Source organism: Heliangelus exortis, chromosome 2 (assembly GCF_036169615.1).
Source record: "Heliangelus exortis chromosome 2, bHelExo1.hap1, whole genome shotgun sequence".
NCBI classification, from domain to species: Eukaryota; Metazoa; Chordata; class Aves; order Apodiformes; family Trochilidae; genus Heliangelus; species Heliangelus exortis.
Window position 1 is genome coordinate 140,466,750 of NC_092423.1, and position 6,094 is coordinate 140,472,843.

A 6,094-nucleotide genomic window follows, 5' to 3' on the forward strand; every position below is an offset into this window, starting at 1 on the left:
GGCAAGCAGGCAAGCAGTTGCTTTAGAAGGGCTCAAACCTAATCTTCATGCAAGTCCTACATTTTTTCCCCAAACATCAACAGGTAGAAACCTTCCTCTGGGCAAACCTCATTTTCTCTTAATCCAGATAAAAAGTCAAACTAGCAACAACTTGAAAGGATAACATCTATCAGAACTAATATGAGCTAATCTCGCATGGAAGAGATAGCAACCAATTGAGTCGACAGACAGAGAGAGGAACAAAGTCTGGCCACAGCACACTGAGAATCTATACAATTATAATTCATAAATTATAAAACAGCTCACTGTGGAATAGGGATTCAGCCATAGTAACAGTTCTAATAAATGTTTCAAACCATGCCTTGATTTTGTTAGTGTTATGTATCTGACTACTATTCCAGTCCTTATGCCTTCCCAGAAAAAAAGAAAAAAATCCTTACCTGAACCTTCTGTTACTAATCGGAAAGGTTTCCTTCCAGATAATCAGTTTATTTAAGGAACTAACAGATGGCTGTCTGCATGTATGTGTCACAGTCTTGAAACTGTCAGAGCTGCACTTATACACTAATCATACCTATATTGATGCAAGCTATGTTTTAAAATGGTAAGTGGTAATAAACTCTTTCCTCTTGTACATTTTTTTTTCTAAGCAGTTTTCTATTTTCACTTGAATTTATAGCAATCAATATTTTGGGACAAAGGCTTTAGAATAATTCATAGAAACAATCTGTAGCAACTCACAAAGTGATTTGGTTCCCTTAAATTGTTCTGATTAAAAAAATTCCTAAAGGATTTCAAATGACTAAAGTTGAAAAAAAAAAAATAAAAAAATACTGTGTGTTACAAAAACCTCAGGAGAGAAATTTTTTTCTCCCCGCTAAGGAGGTAAGTCATGTATGACCCTGTAGTTCTCAGGGAGGGCTTCCAAATTTCCTTCAGGGAGGCAAGGTGACAATTTAGCCCCAATTTAGCCCCAAAAGTAAGCCCTGCCCAATAGTGTGGATTTCAAAAATGTAAGGAAGTGAGTACCAACTCTTTGCTGGAGCCTTTCAGAGGCCTTTGACAAAGAGAAGGAGCTCCTGTTGGTGATGACTTTGCCTAGGGGGGCTCTGCACAGTGCTGGAAGGGTGACACAGCAGAGGACTGCTGGTGGGACACCTGGCACCTGGTATTTCTGTATATGGAAGATGAATGCACTAAACCCACTGGCATTTTCCTCATGGATGAGGGTTAAAGAAGACACATTGCTTTAGCTATTGCCTCACCCATTTCGAGGTATAAATTAGTTGGTTGATAGATTTTGTTGACTAACTTGAGTTGTAAAGAAGCAAAACATTACATCTGTGTTGGCTGGGTAACAATGGCTCTTTGTAGAGGCTCTGATCTTGCCAACATCTCCAGCAGTCACTGTGCAACGTGCACCAGGAGGAGAAGGCAGGAATGCTCCCAGGCTCTATGATGTTTTATCATGGGAAGCAAGTACTGGACAGCCCAGTGGTGTCCCTTACACTGAGTGCAGTGAGGAATTCAGATCAGTCCTGCTGAAGACCTTAGCAGCTGGGGTGAGGGAAAGGCTCTGGTACATTCACAGTACATCAGACTTTCTTAAATGAGCTCTCAGAGCATGGTCAGACATTGCAAGAGGTCCAAACAGTCAGACAAGCTAATTTTCCTTTCTCTATGTATTTAAGGAGACCTCCCCAGCTGCCTGATTCCCTCTCTGCTTGTCCCAGAGAAGAGGAGGTGGAGCTGAGAGATGTGGCATTTGCACACCATCCTGCACCTTGAACTCCACTGATGTGCAGCAAAAATAATTCTGGCCCTCTGGAAGTAGGTGGTAAGCAGTTTCCTTAAATTGTGAAAGCTTTTTTCTTTGGCTGTGCTGCCAAATTTGTGCTGCCAAACAATGTCATTCATTGTTCACATGGTCTACCCAACTTATCTGACACCACAACATTAGTTGATAGCAGGCAATACAGCTTTGCTTTTGCTTCTTTGTAATTTTTTTCATTTATTATGGGTACTGGCACCCCCCTAATGAAGCTCATCTAAGATCTACTTCAGAGGAAGAAACCTGGAATTTGCTATGGGGATGGTAGCAAGGGGAAATAATGAGCAAAACAAAGGTGGTTGTTGCCTGCTGAAGCTAATGAGCCGGGTGAAGAGGAGTTGGGGATTTGCTATATTCAGTGACTGCACTTCAGGACAGAGGTAAGGTGCTGGCAGGTCCCAGACTAATGAGTAAAAACAGGATGGATGTTACTCTTAAGAAAAAAATGCATATATACTTATATATATATATATATATATATAGGAAGATACAAAGGTCTGGAAGGGGGAGCAGATAAACATTTTACTGATGGCTGCAGTCTATAGGTGCTGAACTGTGGAGCTGAATGTTGGCTTAGTAAGAGGGCAAACTGGCTTCCTTGCCACAGGGAGTGAGAGGGGAAGGACACATAAAGGAGCAAATGAAACCATGATCATCCCAAGGGCCCTGCAGAGAGGATAACAAGAGAGTGGTGTCCCACCTGTCTGGGACAGAAGGGAGTTACTGAACAGTGAAAAGTTCTCTTGGGTACAGCAGTTAAATCAAACTTAGTAGATCAAATATGTTGTTGTTTATGGGCAGTGAGAGAAGCTGCTGTGGGATATCTCACACTTGCGCTGCAAATGTCTTGGTCCCTAAGTCTTTGAAACCCTGTGGTTCCACATCCAAAGCCTTACAGGAATGGCCTCTGGCTGGTGTTGACTGATGAGCTGCACCTGGAATGGTTTGGGAAGATAGTAGTTGCCCCAGATCTGAACCAGCCCAGGAGCTACTGTAGTCATTAGACAGCACAGACAACTCAACTCCAGTCTGGGAGTACTCCCTGTACTGCTTATTTTTTGAATGAAGTAATGATTCCTGAGAATTTCCTTCAAAATGGACCCTAACTCCTTTACAGTCTTGCTCTTACTATCTGTAATTTGTTGCTACTTCTCTTAAAACACACCTGGATTCAACAACTACAAAGAGCTCAGAAGCAAACCATCTCCATTTGATCACAGTAGTTAAGAAAGGCATGAAAGCTATTTATTTCTATGAACAGGCATGAGAAATACCATCTCTTTTTGGATTAGTCAGCTGTCCACTAACCAGTCCTGATTTCTAGAAAAATTAATCTGTTAGTCACAAGCACCTGACAAATAGTTTGCATACAACAAAGCTTAGCATGAAGGATTTGTCAGCTTGTTTGCACACAGCTTGTTATTCACCCTATTGCTATTGTGTGCCCAGCCACTTCTGATATGTTACACAAGTCCTTCTCTTTGTTTTCACAGAGCAGCTATAGATAGGAGAAAACCAAGTGGATACATATCTACATACATACATATATGTGAGTGACAATGTTAAGAAAATTATTCTACAACAGTTCATTTTTGTGAAAAGCCAGGTATCTTTGAAAAGACATCTGAATAATTAACAGGGATGACTCACAGCACATGGCCATCAGCATGGCCTTCTATTTATAACAATATTTCTAAATTCATCTCCTTCTTAATAACAGCAGTAGCAGCTGAAAAAAAATACTTCATTAGGCATTCCTTTGGATAAACTCATACATGTAGTAGTACTTCCTTCTTGTTGGCTTCAGCTGATGACAAATTAATGGGAAGAAAAATGTAATATGAAAACTCCAAATTTTTCAGTCAACAGAAGTAGTTAGCCACTAACATGCGCATTGAAATTAATGAGTTCTGTGGCTAAATTCCCTAGTAAGCTTTGAGACTCATCAAACAAGATGTTTTAAATCTGTACCTAACTGCATGACTCATTCTGATAGACTGGCTGAGATTCTTCACACATGGATTTTTGTTCCACATTCCTTCCTGCTCCTTCCACTGGTCTAACCTTTCCATCCTCTGCCTTGGCATTCTGCTCATGTGCTAAGTAATGTGTTTTCTTATATCAGATACTGAGGCCTTGTATCACTTTATCTCAATTTTAGGGGCAATCAATTGAAGTTATGGAGAGATATAAGGCCTCTACATCACCCTGCTATCAGATACACTTTGCTGTTTATCAATTAAAGGTCAGACAGGTTAGTGAGAAAAAGGTCTCTGAAATGCTGGTCTGATAGCATTATTACAGCTTGTGCTTTGGCATGGTGTTAGCAATATGCCAACTCTGTAGCAGAGTGTATAGAAATGGAAGAGAAAATATAGGGTTCTTTGCTAAGAAGTAAACTCTGGAGCTAAAATAAGTATAGATAAATATGCATTTATAATGCTTTGGGAACAGATCTTTAGTTAAAGAAAGGGAATTCTGATACCACTGCTTCCACTGAACTTCTTAAAAGGGTCAGATGAAGACTTGTGTGGGAGTATCTGTGGGAGTAAAAATATCTGGCTTTGCTGGTGTTGTCAGGGCTCTGCTACATGAAAGCATCTGGAACAACCCTCCTCGTTGAAAAATTTGATGTGAGGCCCATTTGAAAATTTCACTTGTTCTACAGCAGGGCCAGGGCCATCTGTACAAAGCACAGATGCCTCTGCTGCAGACTACTGACAGCTCCACCCTCATCCCTGGAAGGGTTGCTGCCACAATGCTCTCCTGGCCAAAAAAATTCCCTCAGTAAGGAACCCAGTGCATAAACAAGAGATGAAAGGATGGGTCACTTTTTCCTCTTAAACTCAGTCACACTGATCAAGTTGGTGAATACTGGACTCAAGACAGTGCAGAAGTGCAGCCTTTGGGGCCAGTCCGGATGGGGTCCCTCACTGGGGAGCTGCAACAGCCAACAGTGCCCAGGACCAGCTTCATGACTTTAAAACATCCATGCCAGATCTGATCATGACAAGCCCCTGCCCTCCTTCTTCACACACTCCTTCCTCAGCCTTCTCAATGCATCCTAAGAGGCAAGGGAGGCACAATTTACCCTTACAAGCACTCTGTCAGTATGTCCCTGTCACATTAAACACATCTCAGTGCTTTACAGCTCTGCCTTCAGAGATGTTAACAGCCATTTTTCCTGTTACTGTTACAGCTGTAACAACAAACCTGGCACAGAGTTGGACACTTCAGTGTCAAGGTGTAGCAGCAGCTGATAATGATTCACTGTGTACCAGAGGGCTGCAGCACTGGGACTCCTGGCTTTCACTCATCCCTGATCCCCAGATAAATAAACCATCCTGTTCTTGTGATGTATTGCAGATTCTCCATGAGTTGCTGCTCAGTCTTGTAATGCATGTGATTGCAGTTCAGTGTGAGAGACGTCTCCTGTTAGTGCTTGGTGGTGACAGGGCCCTGCTAGAAGCTGGGAACCAGCCCTGAGACTGCGGGTAACAAATTCCACCACACTGTGCTTGAGCCCATCCTGTGACCAAGTCAGATGCAGGGAATGCTGCTCCAGGACTCACTCCCTGTTAATTGCACTCCTAGGCACAAGCAGGGAGCCAGTGAATTTCTTCACCTGGGGACTCAAGTGGAGACCTTAGGAACAACAGATGACAGAAGCAGATCATGGGTCATGCTGGGGAACACCAACATCAAGAAATGCTTCCTCCTATGTGCCTAGCTGGGGGCTGTGCTCTAACTTGCTTATTAAACTGACTGGTGCAAGAAAAACATTTTTTCCCCAAAGTTGTGCTAGCTGGGAACTCATTAAATTATCATCACTGATGAATCCTCCTCCTTGTCATGAAACTGATGTCTTGGGTTACCCAGTCTTTTTGCCAGCCTTTTTGAGGACCAGACAACTGCACACTGTGGAGATATTTCCTGCAGGGATAGCAGAGGTGGGATTCACAGGCACTTTACTGTCTGCCATGGAAGCTGGGGGTGTGGAATTTGCTGATGGTACCTGTCTGGTTACATGCACATTGCCACTAACCCTGAGCATCCTGCATGCCTATGCATGATGTGGTAGGCTCAGGTGTGCAGACATGTTGCCATGCAGTCACCATGATTATCTTTTTGGAAGTAAGGAAGAGGATCTGGAATCCTTTTGTCACCAGTGGACAAAGACTTTTCTTGCCTGCAGACTCAAAACATCACAGCTTTTCCCAAAACAGACTTGTGGAAGGCTCCAGGAGGGTTACAAAGCCAGTA